The sequence below is a fragment of the Hypanus sabinus genome, chromosome 7, assembly GCF_030144855.1.
Source record: "Hypanus sabinus isolate sHypSab1 chromosome 7, sHypSab1.hap1, whole genome shotgun sequence".
Lineage (NCBI taxonomy): Eukaryota > Metazoa > Chordata > Chondrichthyes > Myliobatiformes > Dasyatidae > Hypanus > Hypanus sabinus.
In genome coordinates this window covers 54118729-54138328 of record NC_082712.1, presented here as the reverse complement: position 1 = coordinate 54138328, position 19600 = coordinate 54118729, and the positions used below count along the sequence as shown (strand labels likewise).

The 19600-nt window shown below is 40.3% G+C and overlaps 1 long non-coding RNA gene across 11 annotated transcripts in view; it reads right to left on the bottom strand.

Annotated features, from left to right (window-relative positions):
• LOC132396776 (uncharacterized) overlaps positions 1 to 19600 on the bottom strand; it is a 124925-nt gene that overhangs the window by 86708 nt on the left and 18617 nt on the right. For 8 of the 11 annotated variants that reach the window (XR_009513117.1, XR_009513118.1, XR_009513122.1 and 5 more), the window contains exon 2: positions 14828 to 14973. The exons of 2 other annotated variants lie outside the window; for them this stretch is intronic. This is a non-coding gene — a long non-coding RNA (uncharacterized LOC132396776). Of the gene's footprint in view, positions 1 to 14827; positions 14974 to 16864; positions 17036 to 19600 lie in introns of those variants that run through there. One more of the 11 variants, XR_009513114.1, reaches the window with a different exon arrangement.

Sequence of the window (19600 nt, the reverse complement as noted above, 5' to 3'; positions counted from 1 at the left end):
TGGGTGTCAATATGTCAGAGGAACAATCCTGGACGTAACTTATTGATGTAATTGTAAGACCTTAAGATATAGCAACAGAATTAGGCCATTTCAACATGGCTGATTTATTATCCCTCTCAATCCCATTCTCCTGCCATCATCTTGTAACCTCTGACACCCTGATTAATCAAGAACTTGTCAACTTCCGCCTTAAATATCCCCAATGACTTGGCCTGTGCCGCCATCTGTAGCACAGATTCACCACCTTCCAGCTAAAAAAATGTTTCCTCATCTCTGTTCTCAGTAGACATCCTTCGATTCTAAGACTGTGCCCTCTGGTCCTAGACTCCCTCACTATAGGAAGCATCCGCTCTACATCCACTCTGTCTTGGCCTTTCAATATTCAAAGTGTTTCAATGAAATCTTCTCTCTTTCTTCTAAACTCCAGTGCCTACAGATCCATAGCTGTCAAACACTCTTCACATGTTAACTCACCTTACATTACTGGGAGATTCTTGTTAACCTCCTCTGGACACTATGCAATGCCAGCATATCCTTTCTTAGTTAAGGGGTGCAAAACTGCTCACAATATTCCAAGTGTGGTCTGATCAATGCCTAATAAAACCTGACCATTACATCCTTGCTTTTGTATTCTAGTCCTCTTGAAATGAATGCTAACATTGCATTTGTCTTTCTTACCATCAACTCAACCTTCAAGTTAACCTTCGGGGAATCCTGCACAAGGACTCCCAAGTCCCTCTGCACCTCTGATTTCAGAATTTTCTCCCCATTTAGAAAATAGTCCAAGCCTTTATTCCTTCTGCCGAAGTGCATGATCATGCAATTCCCTATATTATATTCCATCTGCCACTTCTTTGCCTAACCTTTCAATGTTGCAAGGACATGGCTGGGAACAAAGCCAAGTGCAGGACACAGGCACTGAGGCAGAGTCATTAGTTATTAGCACCACTGCAAACAGAGAGCCAGTATCCAGGAGAGTCTTGATACAGAGACAAGATTCACATAGAGAATCCAGGAGATGGTGCAGAACTTAGAACTGACAGTCCTAAAGAACCATGAAACAAGGTTACTCACACTAGGGTTGATCAACAAACTGGCAGTTCCTTGTTGTGATTCCGGGGTTTTTATCCTGCATTTACTGATGGACAGCAGGTGTGTGTCATTTGCTGAATTGGAAATGATTGGAAGTCAGACAAAGGGATTAAGGCTCAATTAAATAGGTAATACAGAATTGCCAGATGGGACCTTGGCATTCAATCTGTCTAAGTCCTTCTGCAAACACCCTGCTTCCCCAAAATTAACTGACCTTTGACCTGTATTCATATTATCCACAAAGATGTTCAGAAGGCCATCAATTCCTTCATCTATGTTATTGACTTATGATACGAAAAGAAGCTGTCCCCACAGTAACCCCTGCGGCACTCATTAATCACCGGAAGCCAACCTGAAAGGGCAAACTTTAGTCCCACCCTTTGCATTCTGCCAGTGAGCCTATCTTCTATCCTTGCTAGAAACTTTCCCTGTGATACTGTGGGCTCTTACCTTGTTAAGCAGGCTCATGTACAGTACCTAGTCAAAGGCCTTCTAAAAATCCAAATAAGCAACATCCACTAACACCTTTGTCAACCTTGTGTGTTATTTCCTCAAATAATTCCAACAGATTGGTTAGGCAAAATTTCCCCTTTAGAAAACCATGCTGATTTTCTTCTATTTTATCATGTGCCTCCAAGTACTCTGAAGCGGCATCCTTGATAACAGACTCCAACAACCTTCCATCCAGTTTCTTCTGACTCTGTCCTTTCTTAAAGTGTGGAGTAATATTTGCAATTTTCCAGTCTTCAGGAAATATTTCAGAATCTAGTGATTCTTGAAACATCATTACTAATGCTTCTACAATCTCATTAGCTACCTCTTGTAGTACCCTGGGGTGTAGTCTATCTGTTCTGGTAACTTACATACCTTCAGACTTTTCAGCTTCCCAAGCACCTTCTCCTTAGTAATAGCAATGACACACAATTATGCTCACTGACACACTCACATTTCTGGCATTTTGCTACTGTAAAGACTGACACAATACACTTATTATGTCCATCCACTATTTCTTTATTCCTCTAGTACTACATCTCCTGCATCATTTTTCCAGCGGTCTAATATCTACTCTCAGCTCTGTTTTACTCTGTACATATCTGAAAAAAAACATTTGGTATCCTCTTTTGTATTTTTGTCTACCTTGCCTTCATATTGCATCTTTTTTTCACTTTATAACATTTTAATTGCCTTCTATTGTTTTTTTAAAAGCTTCACAATTCTAACTTTCCATTAATTTTTGCTGTATTATATGCCCTCATTTTTGTTCTTCTATTGTCTTAGACTTCCCGTGTCTTCCACAGTTGCCTCATCCTCCCTTTAAAATACTTCTTTATTTTTTGCACGCTTTTCTTGTGCCTTCCAAATTACCCCTAGAACCAACAGCCATTGCTCTTCTGCCATCATTCCTTCTAGTGTCTCCTTTCAATCAACTTCGATCAACTCTTCTCTCATTCCCCTGTAATTCCCTTTACTCCACTGTAATAATGATACAAACAATTTTAGCTTTTCCTTCTCAAAATCAAGTTGAATTCTATCATATTATGATCACCACCTCCTAAGGGTTCCTAAGCTCCCTAATCAAATCTGGGTCATTACATAACACACAATCCAGAGTTGCCCTTTCCCCTAGTCGGGTCAATCACAAGCTTTTCTAAAAAGCCATCTCATGAGCATTCTACATTTTCCCTCTCTTGGGATCCAGCACCAGCCTGATTTTCCCAATCTACTTGCATATTGAAACCCCCATGATTATTGCAACATTGTCCTTTTTACATGCCTTTTTTATCTCCCATTGTAATTTGTACCCCACATCCTGACTAATATTCGGAGGCTTGGATATAATTCCCATCAGTATCTTTTTTATCATTGCAAGTTTCTTGCCTCTATCCACAAGGATTCTGCATCTTCTGGTCCTATGTCCTACTTGATTTCACTTTTTTCCAATAGAGCCACACCACCTACTCCGCCTATCTGACTGTCCTTTTGATAGGTTTATCTTTGGATGTTAAGCCTCCAACTATGATCTTTTTTCTGCTTTGACTCAGAGATGCTCACGACATCATATCTGCCAATCTCTAACTGTGCTACAAGAATGAACTACCTTATTCTGTATGCTGCATGCACTCAAATATAACACATTCTGTCCTGTCTTTATCACCTTTTTGATTTTAGTTTCCTGTTACACTTAAATTCATTCTGACGGAAATGTTTCCCTATCATCTATCTGTTCTTCCTCACAATCTCACTACACACTGTATCTAGTTGTCTACCAACTGCCTCGCCCATAGCCTATTGCTCCAGTTCCCATAAGATGGAGGAGCAGAATTAGGTTACTCAGCCCATTGAGTCTACTCCGCCATTTCATCATGGCTGATCCCAGATCCCTCTCAACCCCATGCATCTGCCTTCTCATCATATTCTTTGATGCCCTGACTGATCAGGAAATGATCAACTTCCGCCTTAAATAACCCATGGACTTGTCCTCCACTGGTCTGTGGCAGAACATTCCACGGATTCACTACTCTCTGGCTAAAAAAATCCTCTTTGCCTTTGTTAGAAAAGGCTGCCCCTCAATTCTGAGTGTGCCCTCTAGCTCTGGATGCCCCCATCATAGGAAACATCCTCTCCACATCCACCCTATCTAATCCTTTCAACATTCGCTAGGTTTCAATGAGAACCCCCCCCCCGCATTCTTCTAAATTCCAGTGAGTACAGGCCCAAAGCTCCCAAATGCTCCTAATATGTTAACCCTTTCATTCCCAGAATTATCCTTGTGAACCTCCTCTGGACTTTCTCCATTGACACCTCATCCTTTCCAAGGTATGGGGCCCAAAACTGTTGACAATACTCCGGGTGCAGCCTGACTTGTGTTTTATAAAGCCTCAGTATTATTTCTTTACATTTATATTCTATTACCGATTGAAATAAATGCCAACATTGCATTTGTATTCTTTATCACAGGCTCAACCTGTAAATTACCCTTCTGGAAGTCTTGCATGAGGACTCTCTGCACCTCCGATGTTTGAACCTTCTCCCCATTAGGTAATAGCCTGTACTATTGTTTCCTTTACCAAAATGTTAAGATCGCAACTATGGCCATCTTTCAGCCACGACTCAATGATGCCCACAATGTCATACCGACCAATCTTTAATTGTGCCATGAGTTTGTCCACATTATCTGACTGCTACACACATTTAAATTCAGCACCTTCAGTCCTGCATTTTTCACCCTTTTGAATTTTGCCTCTGTGGTACAATTTAACTCTTTTGCTCTGTCTGCATTTGTACCCAATCATTGACTTACCCTTCCTTGCAGTCACGTTACATCTGTCACCTGCCTGTAAACCTGGTTGCTCTTCCTCTATTCCCAGTCCCAACAGCTCTAACAAACTGGCCCGCAAGGATATTAATCCCCCTCAGATTCAAGGTGTAGCCCATCCCTTCTGTATTGGTCACACCTTCCTCAGAAGAGGTCCCAATGATCCAAAAGTCTGTATCCCTGTCCCCTGCTCTAATTCTTCAGCAAAGCATTTATCTGCCACCTCATTCTATTCCCATCCTCACTGTCACATGGCACAGACATCAATCTCAAGATTACTATCCATGAGGTCATGCTCAGCTTCCTTCCTAACTCCCAGTATTCTTTTTTTCTCCATTTCTTCTCCATTTTTCTGTCTATGTCATTGGTACGTACCACAACATCTGGCTGCTCACCTTTGCTTTTTAGGATATTGTGGACATGTTCTGAAACATCACGGACCCTGGCACCTGGGAGGCACACTACCATTTGTGTTTCTTTTTCATGCACGCAGATCGTTTATCCGGACCCTTAACTACAGAGTACCATCCCCCTGCTAAATTAGTATAAATCCTCTCAATTGCTCTAGTAAACCTGTCTGCAAGGATTTTGTTTCCCCTTATATTCAGGTGTAATCATGATGAAGACATACCATTGCTTTAGGTTTCAATAGGCACATTTAATATCAGAGAAATGTATACAATATACATCCTGAAATGCTTTTACTTCGCAAACGTCCCTGAAAACAGACTGCCCTAAAGAATGATTGACAGCTAAACATTAGAACCCCAATGCCCCCCACCGCTCCCCCCCCACACATAAGAAGCAGCAAAGCAACAAACCCCCCTCCTCCAACAGCAAAAAAGCATTAGCAACCCCCCCCCCTACTGAGCACTCAAGCATGCAGCAAAGCATCAATAAAGACACAGACTTGCAGTATCCTAAAGAATACTTGTTCTCCCAGTAATTCGGCATACCACAGGCTCTCTCTCTCTCTCTCCCTAATAAGGGAAAAAGAGTTGACCCCAATTCACAGCGAGAGGGAAGACATAACATACCGCTCAATGATTTATGATGCTAAAAGTCTGTTTTTTCGAGCTCAGGTCTCTGGACACACAGCCCACGGCAGCTAACTGAGGTTTCGTGTTCTTCCGTGATGCCTCAGTCAGGGGCACCGGCCTTGAATCAGCCCGTCTCCAGAGCCACGAAAATCCGACACGCAGAAGGCGTGCTAGTCTTTCAGGCCGTGTCCTTGAGTTATTAGGAGTTTGAGGAGATTTGGCATGCCACCAAAGACTCTACCAAATTTCTACAGATGTACATTCTAATTGATTGCATCATTGCCTGGTATGAAGGCTCCAATGCACAAGATCAAAAGTGTTTGTAGAGGTTTGTAGACGCAGCCGTCTACATCAAACTTCCTTATCATTATCAATGTCACAATTTGAGGACATCTTCAAAGGACGTTGCCTCAAGAATGATTAAGAACTTTCTTTATCCGGGACATGCTCTCTTTTCATTGCTACCTTCACGGAACCTGAAGATCATACTCAATGTCTTAGGAACAATTTCTTCAGCTCTGATATCAAATTTTATATTTGTTCATAAACCCATGACCTGTATCTCACTATTCCCCTTTTCCACTATCTATTTATTTTTTGTTTTTATTTTAACTGATAGTAATTTGGGTCTTACAATGTACTGCATAAAAGCAATAAATTTCATAACATACACAAATGCTGGAGGAACTCAGCAGGCCAGGCAGCATCAATGGAAAAAAAAAACACAGTCAACGTTTTGGGCTGAAACCCCTCAGAAGGACAGGAAATAAAAAAAGCTGAGGAGTAGATTTGAAAAGCAGAGTGGGAGGAGAGAGAAACACCAGGTGAAACTTGGAGAGGCAGCAACGAAGCAAAGAGCTAGGAAGATGATTGGTGAAACAGATAGAAGGCCATGGAAGAAAGATAAAAGGTGGAGGTGGGGGGGAGGGAAGGAGCACCAGAGGGTGGCAATAGGTGGGCAAGGAAGACATGTGAGGAGGCTTTACTGGAAGTTTGAGGAATTGATGTTTATGCCATCAGGTTGGAGGCTACCCAAATGGAATATAAGATGTTGTTCCTCCAAACTAAGTGTGGCCTTATCGTGACAGTGGAGGAGGCCATAGATGGACATATCACAATGGGAATGAGAAGTGGAATTAAAATGGGTGGTCACTGGGAGATCCAACTTTTTCTGATGCATAGAGTGTAGATGCTCAGTGAAGTGGTCTCCCAATCTATATTGGGTCTCATCGATTTACAGGAGGACACACCGGGAGCACCCAACACAGTATATGGCCCCAACAGACTCATAGGTGAAGTGTCGGCTCACCTGGAAGGACTAGTTGGTGGCCTGAATGGTAGTGAGGGAGGAATTTTAGGGGCAGGTGTAGCACTTGTTCCACTTTCAAGGATAAGTGTTAGGAGGAAGATCAGTGGGGAGGGACGAATAGACAAGGGGGTCGAGTAAGGCAAATGTCGAGTGCATGGGGGGGGGGGGGAGGAGGGAAAGATGTGTTTGGTGGTGGGATCCAGTTGGAGAGGGCAGAAGTTTCAGAGGATTACATGCTGGACGTGTAGGCTGTTTGGATGGTAGGTGAGGAAAAGAGGAACCCTATCCCTGGTAGGGTGGTGGGAGGATGGGGTAAGACCAGAACTCCCCTCCCCCCTTTCAAATCTACACCTCAGCTTTTTTTCTCCAGTCCTTCCAAAGAGTTTTAGCCTGAAACGTCAACTGTGCTTTTTTCCACAGATGCTGCCTGGCCTGCTGAGTTCCTCCAGCATTTTGTGAGTGTTGCTCAGATTTCTAGCATCTGCAGATTTTCTTTTGTTTAAAATTTCATGACATGCCACTGATAGTAAACCTGATTCTAACTGACCTCTTGCATTTTAGACCTGTTTCCCATGTGGATCCTAGTCAAGTGCCTTACTGAAGTCATTGTACATATTAACCATACACCCTCATTGAGTCATTCAGTTGCACCTCAAACTATTCACTCACATTTTTCAGGTAAGATTTTCCACTTATAAAATCACAGAGATTACCTTTGATCAATCCTTACTTTTTCAAGTGTGGATTAATCCAATATCTTCTTTACAGTGATTCATATCTAGGGATAACATTAAACAGGCTTCTGGGCTCGGGTTGCATTATAAACTGTACTTGGCAACTCATATACCACACACTCTCCAGCCTGGAGATTCATATTTTTATCTATAAATGCTAACATTTCAAACTTTGACAAACTTCTATAGATGTGTAATATAGAGTATATAGACTGGCTACATCACAGCCTGGAATAGAAAGACCAATGCCCATGAATGGAAAATCCTACCAAATGTGGAAAATATGGCCCAGTACATCAAGGATAAAACCCTCCCAGAACATTGAGCACATCTACACGAAACACTGTTGTAGGAAAGCAGCATCCATCATCAGGAACCCCCAGCACTCAGCACATGTTTGCTTCTGCCATCAGGAGTACAGGAGGTACAGGAGCCTCAGGAATCGCTCCACCAGCTTCAGGAATAGTTATTACCCCTCAACCATCAGGCTCTTGAACCAAAAGGTATAACTGCACTTCATTTGAAATGTTCCCACGACCTATGGACTCAAGTTCTAGGACTCTTCATCTCATGTTTGCTATACTATTTATTTATTTAGTTATTTTTGTATTTGCATAGCTTATTGTCTTTTGCACACTGGTTGAACGCCCAAGTTAGTGCACTTTTTCACTGATGGTTATTATTCTATGGATTTATTATGTATACCTGCAAGAAGATGAATCTCAGGGCTCTACATGGTGACATTTATGTACTTTTGTGGCGACCCACTTCCTAGCGCACTCGAACCGGCTCACAAATAGCCAGCGCGCCGGCACAAAGGCCAGGTCCGCAACAAAGGGAAAAAGCCTGCGGGGGGTTGTGAGTACATGTCCCTTGGAGCATCCGCACCCGGGGAGGGCGGGATGAGGGAGGCTTTAAAGTAAGGTTGTGAAGTTCGAATAAAATCATCTTTAATTGCAGTTTACTGACTCCGTGTCGTTATTTTAGCGCTGCGTGTAGCACACCGCTACACTTTGATAATAAATTTACTTTGAACTTCAGCAAATGCAGGGCAACTGACAGCTTTGTTGATAAATATGAAGAATTTAATTGACTTAGCTTTTTATAGACCCTCCAATACATCTTGTTTATCCTTAAAATAGTTTTTTTTCTGCTGTCTCTGTATTTTCCACTCATATAGAAGAGATAATTCAGCAAGCATATTGAGCACAAAACAACTTGTTTCGCCACAATGAAATGTGATATCCGGCTCTGTTTGTGAAGACAGGTGTCAAGGCCCACTGCATGCCACCTTGTTTATGTAAAAGACTTTGCTATTTGAACCAGGGAACAATGAAGTCAAGCCGAGTTTATAAAGCAGCCAGGCTAATACTTCCTTGAGAATGCTTTCATTGGAGATGGAGTGTTGAAACTGTTTGAACCATTTGCCATATCATGCCAAGGACACAATTCAGCACTTTTCAATGAAATCTAAGGGGAACAGACCAAACAGTGCATTGCAAATTGCAATGCTGAAAGCACCTTACTTTTTTTCAGCTTTCCCCTTCCTCAACAATCTGCAGACCTTTTAACCCTCTCCTTGGCATTTTCTAACCAATGCTGAGGAAAATTCATTTTTAATACTTATGACTGAAAAGACATCAATGATTAATGAGTGGAACTTTTTTAATTTTACATCACAGATAGCATGAGTTTAGATGGGGTGAATAGGAATCCTTACTCCATATTTGCATTGCCTAAAACGGGAGGGTATTGGCTAAGGATCTCTAAATAAGTAAAATAAGGATAACGAGTCAGTGATAAAAGTTTTGGGGAGGAAATGTGGAGGAACTTTTCCACCCGTGGTTGGAATTTGCCTAAGCAGGTGGCTGAGGCAGTTACTCTCACAACATTTAAGTTGGATCTAGATGATCTGAATTATGAGCAAGAAAGCCTTGGACTAAGTGGTGGTAAATGTGATTAGTATAGGTATATATCACCTCTGGTGAAGGGACTTGTCATGTCCTTCTGGGCAATTCACTCACCTTTGGCCGACACCTGATACTCAGCTCTTACCTGTGGCTCCGTTTAGCTGGTTGCAAATGCCAGCAGCCAGTGCATTGCTTCAACAGGTGGGTCTAACCAGGTGAGGTCAGTTGGCAGGCCTCATACCCCTGTGAGATAGCGACATGCCTATCCTAGTATGTGAAGGCAGCTCTGGTGGACTGGTAGATGAGATCAACAGCAAGATCCAATGGTCAGGAAGCAGCTTTGCAACACTTCAAGGGCAAGATAAGACACAGAATAAGTCATGGACATCCACTGCAACCAAGGAAGACCCCAGTTGTGATGTCTGCTCATATTACCAGAACTGGACTTCTCAGATCGAAAGAGTGGAACTGCCACAATGCAAAGGCTTTTCTGCTTTTAAAACTGTTCCACACAGTTCCTCTGTCATTGTCAGATACTTCAGACAACCAACCATAGGTAAGTACTTGATAGACACCATTAGCCTATTGACCTGATGGACTTGTTTTGTGCCTTGCTGAGTTTCCATGACTCTATAACACGCACAGATAATCTCTCAATACCATCACAAAGCAGTCCACTTGATTACCGCATCACCTACGATCTGAAACTTCCACGCCCTCCATCCCCCATGCACAATGATGGCAGTGTGTACCAGCTGCAAAATGCATTACAATTACTTACCCATATCAGTGCATCACTGCCAGCCAAATATACATTCTGTCCTACCACAAAGAACTAGGTGAACATATGGTCAACCACCATCCCGACTTGGAAATATATTCCAGGTCCTTCGTTGTCATAGAATATAAATCCTAGAACTACCTCCCAACCGCAATGTGAAAGATCCTTTGCCAGAAGTACTGTGCCCATTCCCACTAACTCCTTCTCAAAGGCAATTGTCAATGGACAACAAATCCCCATCCTGTGAATGGTGCTCATATCATAAATACAAATAAAAGTTAATCATATTTATAGTGCATTATTTTAGCAGTGGATAACAGAAAATGCATCAAAATTTGGACTTCAATCAAGCTTGCACTACTCCTAATTATTATTTTTTGTTATTTACTTGTTCTTTCTTCAATGGTTTCTTTCATTCTGCAGCATCTTGGCCAATGTCAATTGTCACTTTGTAGCTTGGCATTTTGGAAAAGTGCTGATAGACAAAGCAAAATATAGTATCTACCAGTCAATAGTCAGTACTGTGTGCCAGTAAGAAAGTGACTGGCACATTCATTACAAATGGTTTAAATTGACAATGTTAGTAAAATTATATATCAAATTGGCATAGAATTCTACATGATGGGAAAAGGCCAATCAATATATCCATGCCAATCAAAATATATATTCGACCTTATCTCATTTCCTAGCACATGCCTCATATCCATCTAAACTCTTGTTATCCATATACCTGACCATATAATTCTTCAATGTATCTGCCTCAATCACTATCTCCGGTAGCTGATTCTGTATATCTTCCACCATCTGTGTATAATGGGTGTGTACAAGTTTCATACAACTTAGTGCTTTAGAAGACAAATAAAGAGCAACCAAAACTCATCCCTGGCATAGAACTCCTATCCCCATACATAATGAGGGAAGCTAGTTTCCATGCCAATAGACATTACCAGATCAGTTGGGTTTTGAAATCACACTGCAGGTACCAATTTTAATGTATGCTGTAAATTTGCAAACAGCTACAGTATGCTGGTGTCATGGTCCCTTCTGGCAATCCCCCACTTTGCTATTTACCTCAGGAATTGGGCCTCAATCCCCTCATTTAGTTTCCAATCATTCCCAGGTTCCACTAATTACACACACCTACTTTCCATCAGCAAATGCAGGATAAAGACCCTGAAATCACAACAAGGAGCTGCCAGTTCGTTGGTTGAATCCGGCATGATTTACCTTGTTTCATGGTTCTTAGGACTGCCAGTTCTAAGTTTAGCATTGCTACTGGATACTGATTCCACGCTTGCTATATCAAGAATGCCTCCTGACTCTGCCCCTGCGCTCGTGTTCTGCACTTGGGTTAGTCCATCGCCTCACTCATGTAATAGCTGGAGAGCTGACAGTTTGAGAATTACTGGTCCAGGACTTTAATTGTTAAACACTTCAGTCCTCTACACATATTTACCCGGAGAATTCCAATGAAAGGATGCAACAAAATGCTTCAAAGTTACCATAGTATTTATTTTTTGCATGGGATAATTTATCTCTATATAGTGTTCAAAAATAGCCATTTTCCATCTACTTTAATATCTTGAAAAGAATTTTTCAAGTTTTCCAGAAGATGTGACTCCAGGACATTACATATAAACCCAATCCTTCACTGATTTTCAGAAGTTGAGCCATAGGTCAGTTCTTGAAGAGGATTCCCTCCAAACGTCAGTATGATTTTTGCATAATTTCTGAACCATTTTCGTCTCTAGATATGTTAGTATGATGACATCAGTGACCTAAACCTTCAAAAAATTCCAATAGACTATTCTAAGACTGCTTTCCTAAAATTATTTTTATTATTTCTGGGACAGATTAAAATGGTGCAGCTTCTGTTGTAAATGTCAACTAACTTCTGCCAATTCTATCAATTCCTTTCTAAAGTAAGAAATATGATAGCTGCCTAGAAATCATCAGTTTGAGACATGATATCCATTTCATGCGGTTCATTTGTGTATTTTGGAAGCAGAATCAACATCAAATTCAGATTTATTATCATTGAACTACATCACATGAAATTTGTTGTCTTGTTGGATAAAAACAAAAGATTACTATAATTACTAAAAATAAATACTGAAAATAAAGGTATACTGAGGTAGCAACAGACAAAGTGCTGGAGGAACTCAGTGTCCCTGGGGGGGAAACAGGTCAGACAACATAAATGGAGGTATTGAATCATGGACAATTCAGAAATCTGATGGGAGAGGGGAAAAACAATTTCTAAATTGTTGAGTGCGAATTTTCAGGCTCAAAAATTCTGTTAGATAGTCTCAGAGCTGGCAACAGAATCACAGCTTTCTTTGGCAATTATTATTTGAGAGGGAAATACATTTTGGTGTGTCAGCAAAAAGTTGATCTGCACTGAAACTGACTAGAAATTGACCATGAGCCAGAAGTGCGATTTGGTATGATCTGTATCCAAAATATTGTAAATAGTTCAGAAAATATATCAAATTAAGCTTCTCTAAAGTCATAATTTCAACTTGGAATTTCATATTGATCTTATAATGACTTTATCCTGCTGAGACTGGCTTAAATACAAAGATACATATCCAGATGGCTCACTCCATGATTATCTACTGAAAGAGAAAACAACTGCGTGTTTGAAAGAATGAGATATAAACAATAATTAAAGAACAGGATACATATCTGAGAAGATACAGAACTATGCATAGAGACATAACAAAGGGGGAATTGAGTAGATTCTGGACTTCTTGGCTGTGAAGCAGAGGGGATCAAAAACAGAGTCTGCAAAGAAAACCAGTGCATGGAAGAGATGTAAAAAACAAAGTAGAGATAATAGATAGTGAAGAACATTTGAGGATCAAATAGAAGAAAGAATTCATGTAAAACCGAATGGGTATTGTTTCTACAAAGAAATGTAAACATTGTTTGATAAAGAACTAAGGATATCTGGATCACAAAGACACAGATTAATGAAGAAATTGATCATGTGTTGGAACACCCAGATCCCTCTGTGCCTCTGCAATCTCACACCATTTATATTATGCTCCATTTAAACATTTCCTGACAAAGCAAGCATTTTCACATTTTCTCCCAATACAAGCAATTTAACATATTGTGAGAGAAAAGTACAGCACAGACCCTTAGGCCCATCTTGTCTGTGCTGAACCATTTAAACAGCTACATCCATCAGCCTGTTCCGGGTGCATAGTCCTCCATTTCCCAACTATCCATGTATCTATCCAAACTTCTCTTAAACGTTGAAATCGAGCTCACATGCTGTGGTAAACTATGTGTATACCTGTCTGGACATGCCCCTCTGCTGACTGTTCCTGTGGCTCCTCCCACAGACACCTGTATAAAGGCAATTGGAGGCACTGCTCCCCCCTCAGTCTCCAAGATGTTGTGGCCACTTTTGCAAAAAGCCTATTGTTTGCCTCCCGTCTCTGAGAGTTATTGATAGTCATCACATGCATAACTTGCACTGACAATTCATTCCACACTCTTACCCTCACTGTCATATTTTTCCCACACAATTATCCTATCTTTGCCTGATGTCCTTAATGTCCTCTTTACAACTTACTCTATGTTCTTATCTCTCCTTGTGTATTAGCAAACATAGCAATCCTAGGTTTGGTGACTTTCTCCAAATGAAGGGTTTCGACCCGAAACATAAATTTTCTATTTCCTTGCACAGATGCTTCCTGAGTTTCTGAGTTCCTCCAGCATTTTGTTCTTTGCCTTTATTCAAGTTGAGGCTTCATGGCAAATCCATGTGGCATACCTCTTGTTGCATCTGGCCAAATTGTGAAAAGATGTATGTCAGAAGCAAGGGAAAATCTGCAGATGCTGGAATTCCAAACAACACACAAAATGCTGGAGGAACTCAGCAGACCAGGCAGCACCTATGGAAAAAAGTACAGTTGCAGTTTTGGGCCGAGACCCTTCAACTGGTGTGTCGGTCTGTGTTACTCATTAGCCAGTCCTCCATTTCTTCATCAGTTTTATTCCTTCCACTCCAGTCACCACAGCTTTTAATTTTTTATGATAATATTTGATGTATCATCTTATAGTGAAAGGTTGATTTGCTACTGTAAATTACTCCTAGTGTAGGTGGATGGCAGGACAGTCAGGGGAGCTGATGTGATGGAAAAACAGATTACAGAGAAATATATGAGAGTATGAATAATGATAATGCCCTGAGTACTGGTATAGACTTGATGTGGAACTAGTCTCTTTCAATGATGTAAGGAGAAAAAAAGAAAATACTACTTCAAGGAACCCAATGGATTGGTTATACCTGATCTCTATTTTACAAAAGGGAGGGAGAGACAATGAGATTTGGTGGCCTACCACTTTAATTCACCATCCTCCTCTCATTCTGTTTATAGCTTCCTGCAGGGTTGCAATGAAAACCATACAAGTTTGAGGAGTCAGTATTAAATTCCTCAGTGTCATTCTTCCTGTTTGTATAAGCACCCACCATTTCTCCCTCCTGTCCTTGTTTTTCTGCATAGTCAGGCTGTAAAACATTACGTAGACAATACAACAGTGCACAGACTATACAACATCGCAAAACTGTACAACAATGGTAACACATTGCACAGAAGCTTAATTTTATCTTAACAGCACATTATTTTACCTGATCAAAGAAATTCCTTTTGTTCCACCAACCTTCCCCAATCTTCTCTAACACCTCTTCTGACTTGTTTCTCCTTCTCAGTTTTGATGAGGGGTGTCATATCTGAAGCATCCAGTTTATCTGTGTTTCCTTTTCAAGGGAGTTTCCTAATGTGGCAGGTGAATGGTACACAGAATAAGAGTATAGTGTGAGTAAGGAACTCTCAAAAGGAAAATTAAGTCCATCTAGTTATGGGGTAAAGTACAACTTGCGGAATATAGCAGGAAGCCTAAATTCCCAGGCACGTGGGAAGAGTACAAGGTTAGATCACCGATCCATTGAGATGTTCCCACAACCAATGATCTCACTCTAAGGACTCTTTATCTCATTATCTTATGTTCTCATTATTATTTATAGTTGCATTTCACAGTTTGTTCTCTTCTGCATTCCAGTTGATATTTCACAGATCTGTTATGGTTACTATTCTATGGATTTGCTGAATAAGCCTGCAGAAAATTGAACCTCAGGGTTGTATATGGAGACATACATGTACTTAAATTATAAAATTTACTTCGAACTTTGAACTTATTTTAGCGCAAGGAGTCTGATGAGTAAAGCAGATGAACTGAGTGCGATGATTAACATATGACAACATACTCTTGATGTCACATGGATTAGCCAACTAATGTCAGTGGTAAAAAAATTACCAGAAAGAAATCTGAGTGATAGGATTAATCTGCATTTGTAGAGGTTGAGATTATAGTCAATACGGCTCTGAGCAATTTGATTGAATATTCCAAAGAAATCATTAAATGTGTTGATGAGGCTTGTGCAGTTAATGTTGTTTAAAAAGAATTCTTTCTGCAAGGCTATGACAAGGTACCAAACAGAAGACTCTAAGCTTCAGAGTCCATGGACTTTTTTTTCCATAGATGCTGCCTGGTCTGCTGAGTTCCTCCAGCATTTGTATGTGTTATCATGAAATTTGTTGCTTTTATGTAGTACATTGTAAGACTATCAGTTAAAATAAAAACTAAAATAAAGAAATAGTGCAAAAGAGGAATAGTGAGATACAGATCATGGATTTATGAACCATTTAAAAATCTGATATCAGAGCTGAAAAAATTGTTCCTGAGACATTGAGTATGATCTTCAGGCTCCTGCAGCTGGTAAATTGGCTCCAAAGTTAGTTTGGTTTAGAAGGTCAGATGGTGTTGATTGAGGGTTATTTTTGTAGCTTTAAGTCTGTGACCACTGCAATTATCTTAGGAAGTTGCACTGAGACCATTATTATTAGTCATACTGTATACATTAACAGTCCAATATGCATATAGGAGGTATGATTAATAAGGTATAAGTTTGCAGATAATATGAAAATAATCGGGGAGAACAGGTCCATTAGAATAGGGAGAAACAGAAACAAAGAGGGGGAAACAGAGGGGAGTAGTTACCAGAGGTTAGAAAAATCAATGCTCATGCCATCACATTGGAGACCACCAAAATGAAATATCATCCCTGCTCTGCTATCCACCTACCACCCCCACCCCCTTACTTGGACTCACCTATCATCTGCTAGCTTGTACTCCTCATCCATCCCTACCCTCTTATTCTGGTTCTTACATCCCTTCCTTTCCAGTCCTAAATGAAGGGTCTTGGCTCAAAGCATCAACTGTTTACTTCCCTGTACAGCTGCTAACTGATCTGTTAGTTCCTCTATCATTTTGTGTGTGTTGCTCACAATTTCCAGCATCTGGAGAATTGTTTGTGTCTTATGTTAAACCTTCTTTGTTTTCAGATATTGATAGAAATTCTTATCATCTCATAGGCACAACATGGTAAATTTTCCCTGCTGACCATTCATGCTAAACCTGTGTTTATCCCATTTTATTCTCTTCAACATCCCATCCAATCCCCACAGTTTCAATCAGTCATTTAACATCTACACTAGGGAAAAGTTTTCAGGTCTTTGGGATGTAGGATAAAGTCAGCGCTTCTGAAGAAAGCTCATAAAGTCACAAGAAGAACATGTAAATTCCACGTAAATAAATTAGTTCAAACCTGGTTCGCTGGAGCTGCAGTTTGAGGGAATGATTCTATTGGCTATGTCACTTTGCCAACCATCTCATTAAAATACTGGCTTAACTTTATCTTGTACTCTAACTTCCCTTTGCTGATTAAATTTTACATTCTCTCTCACAGCCTTTTCCAGATTATAACATCTTTTTAAGAAAGAAAGTTCTTCTCATCTCTCCTTCATTTTGCTTGTTTGCATGTGAGGTGATTTAAATGTAATTCATGTTGTACTTTACTGGATCTGAATCAGGTTTAATATGACTGGCATGCTTATTCATTTAATTAGATAGAGATACAGTGTGAAATAAACCTTTTTGGCCTTTTGAGCTGTTATTTACTTAGCCTTGATTTGCATGGACTGATTAACCTATAATTAGTGCAGTACATCTTTGGAATGTGGGAGGAAGCTGGAGCACCCAGAGGAAACCCACACACTCCAGGGGAGGATGTACAAACTTCTTTCAGAGGACACCAGGTTTGAATTCTGAACTCCCACACCCTGAGCTGTAATAGTGTTCCATTAACCATTACTCTACCGTAGTGTCCCTTGTTTTGCAGCAGTAGAACAGTGCAATGCATAAAAAAATCAATAAATTACAATGAGAAATATATAAAAAATAAATTAAATAAGTAGTGCAGAAAGATAGCCAAAAGAATAAGGTAGTGTTCATGGGTTCATTGTTCATTCAGAAATCTGATGGTGGAGGGGAAGAAGCTGTTCCTAAAATGTTGAGTGTGTATCTTTAGGCTTCTGTTCCTCCTTTTTGATGGTATTAATAAGAAGAGAGCATGTCTTAGGTGATGGGTGTTCTTAACGGTGGATATCACCTTTTTGAGGCATCACCTTTTGAAGCTGTCATCAATGCTGGGAAGGCTAATGCCAATGGTGGAGCTGGTTACGTTCTCAACACTGCAACTTTTTTTCCAATTTTGTGCATTGGTCCCTCCATGCTGGATGGTGATGAAACCAATTAGGATCCTCTCCATGGTGCATACGTAGAAATTTGTGTCAATCTTTCCTAACATACCAAATCTCCTTTCAATACTGATGAAATATAACTCCTTTGTAATTGCAACAATATGTTGATAGATCAGCAGAGATGTTAACTCAGGAACCTGAAACTGCTCACCCTGATCCCTCAATGAGGACTGGTGTGGGTTCCTCCACACTTGTCCTGAAGTCCACAGTTATTTCCTGTGTAGCAACATGTATATACAGGTATACAGAACTCAATAGCAACCCACTGTTAGGAAATTGCTTTGAATATTACACATAAAAAGTTAGATTCAAGAATAAGGCAGACTCAGATGGTTAAAACATACAAATGTAGATCTGTCTTTTGGAAGAGAGAGAAACACATATTCATAGGACAATATCACTGCAAATGTATTACAACACGGCAGGACTTGTATATTCAATGGAATGCATGTATTTTTACCACATAAACTATCTGCATGTTCAAGAATTACAAACTGGCAGTGAAATAATAGCCTTGTCTATCAAATCTACTTATAAAGAGACTGTAATTATACATTGCTTACCGAACATATAATTTGTGCCAAACCTTGACATTTTTTTTGTGACTATATGATTACATGTTTTCTACATTTAACGCAAATTGAGATTTCACTTGAACACTCATATACAGAGAATGAAACCTAATAAGCCTTGGTTTTATGTGAATTTCAGAACTGGAGAAAGCCATTTCTAAATTTATGTCATAGTTAATGGACTTTACTTGAAATGTTTGTGACGTTAACAAACTCTCCCTTTTGAGGAAAGGACCTAGGTAGTGGCAATTCAAAGACTGATAGGTTATATTTAACACTTTGAGACACTAGAAAATGCAGCTGCTGAAATCTGAAGCAATGTATATTTATGTCTTTGCACAGATGCCACCTGACCCACTGAGGTCCTCCATACTGTGTTGTTAGAGTTAACACAAGTTGGAAACCAACCTACCTCAGGAGTTAAAATGGAGACACTAGAAATAAGACCCTAAGATATAGGAGCAGAAGTAGGCCATTCAGCCCATTGAGTCTGCTTCACTATTCAATCATGGACTGATCCAATTCTTCCAGTCATTCCCACTCCTCTGACTTCTCACAATATCCTTTGATGCCCTGGCTAATCAAGAATCTATCTATCTCTTCTTTAGATGTATTCAATGACTTGACCTCCACAGCCGCTCATGGCAACAAATTCCACAGATTTACCATCCTCTGACTAAAGTAATTTCTCTGCATCTCTGTTCTAAGTGGACGTCCTTCAATCCTGAAGTCATGCTCTCTTGTCCTAGTCTCCCGTACCATGGGAAATAACTTTGCCATATCTAATCTGATCAGGCCTTTTAACATTCAGACTGTTTCTATGAGATCCCCCTCATTCTCCTGAACTCCAGGGAATGCAGCCCAAGAACTGCCAGACGTTCTTCATATGGTAACCCTTTCATTTCTGGAATCATTCTCATGAATCTTCTCTGAACCCTCTCCAAAGTCAGTATATCCTTTCTAAAATAAGGAGCCCAAAACTGCACACAGTACTCCAAGTGCGGTCTCACGGGTGCCTCATAGAGCCTCAACATCAAATCCCTGCTCTTATTCTCTATACTTCTAGAAATAAATGCCAATATTGCATTTGCCTTCTTCACCACCGACTCAACCTGGAGGTTAACCTTTAGGGTATCCTGCCCAAGGACTCCCAAGTCACTTCGCATCTCT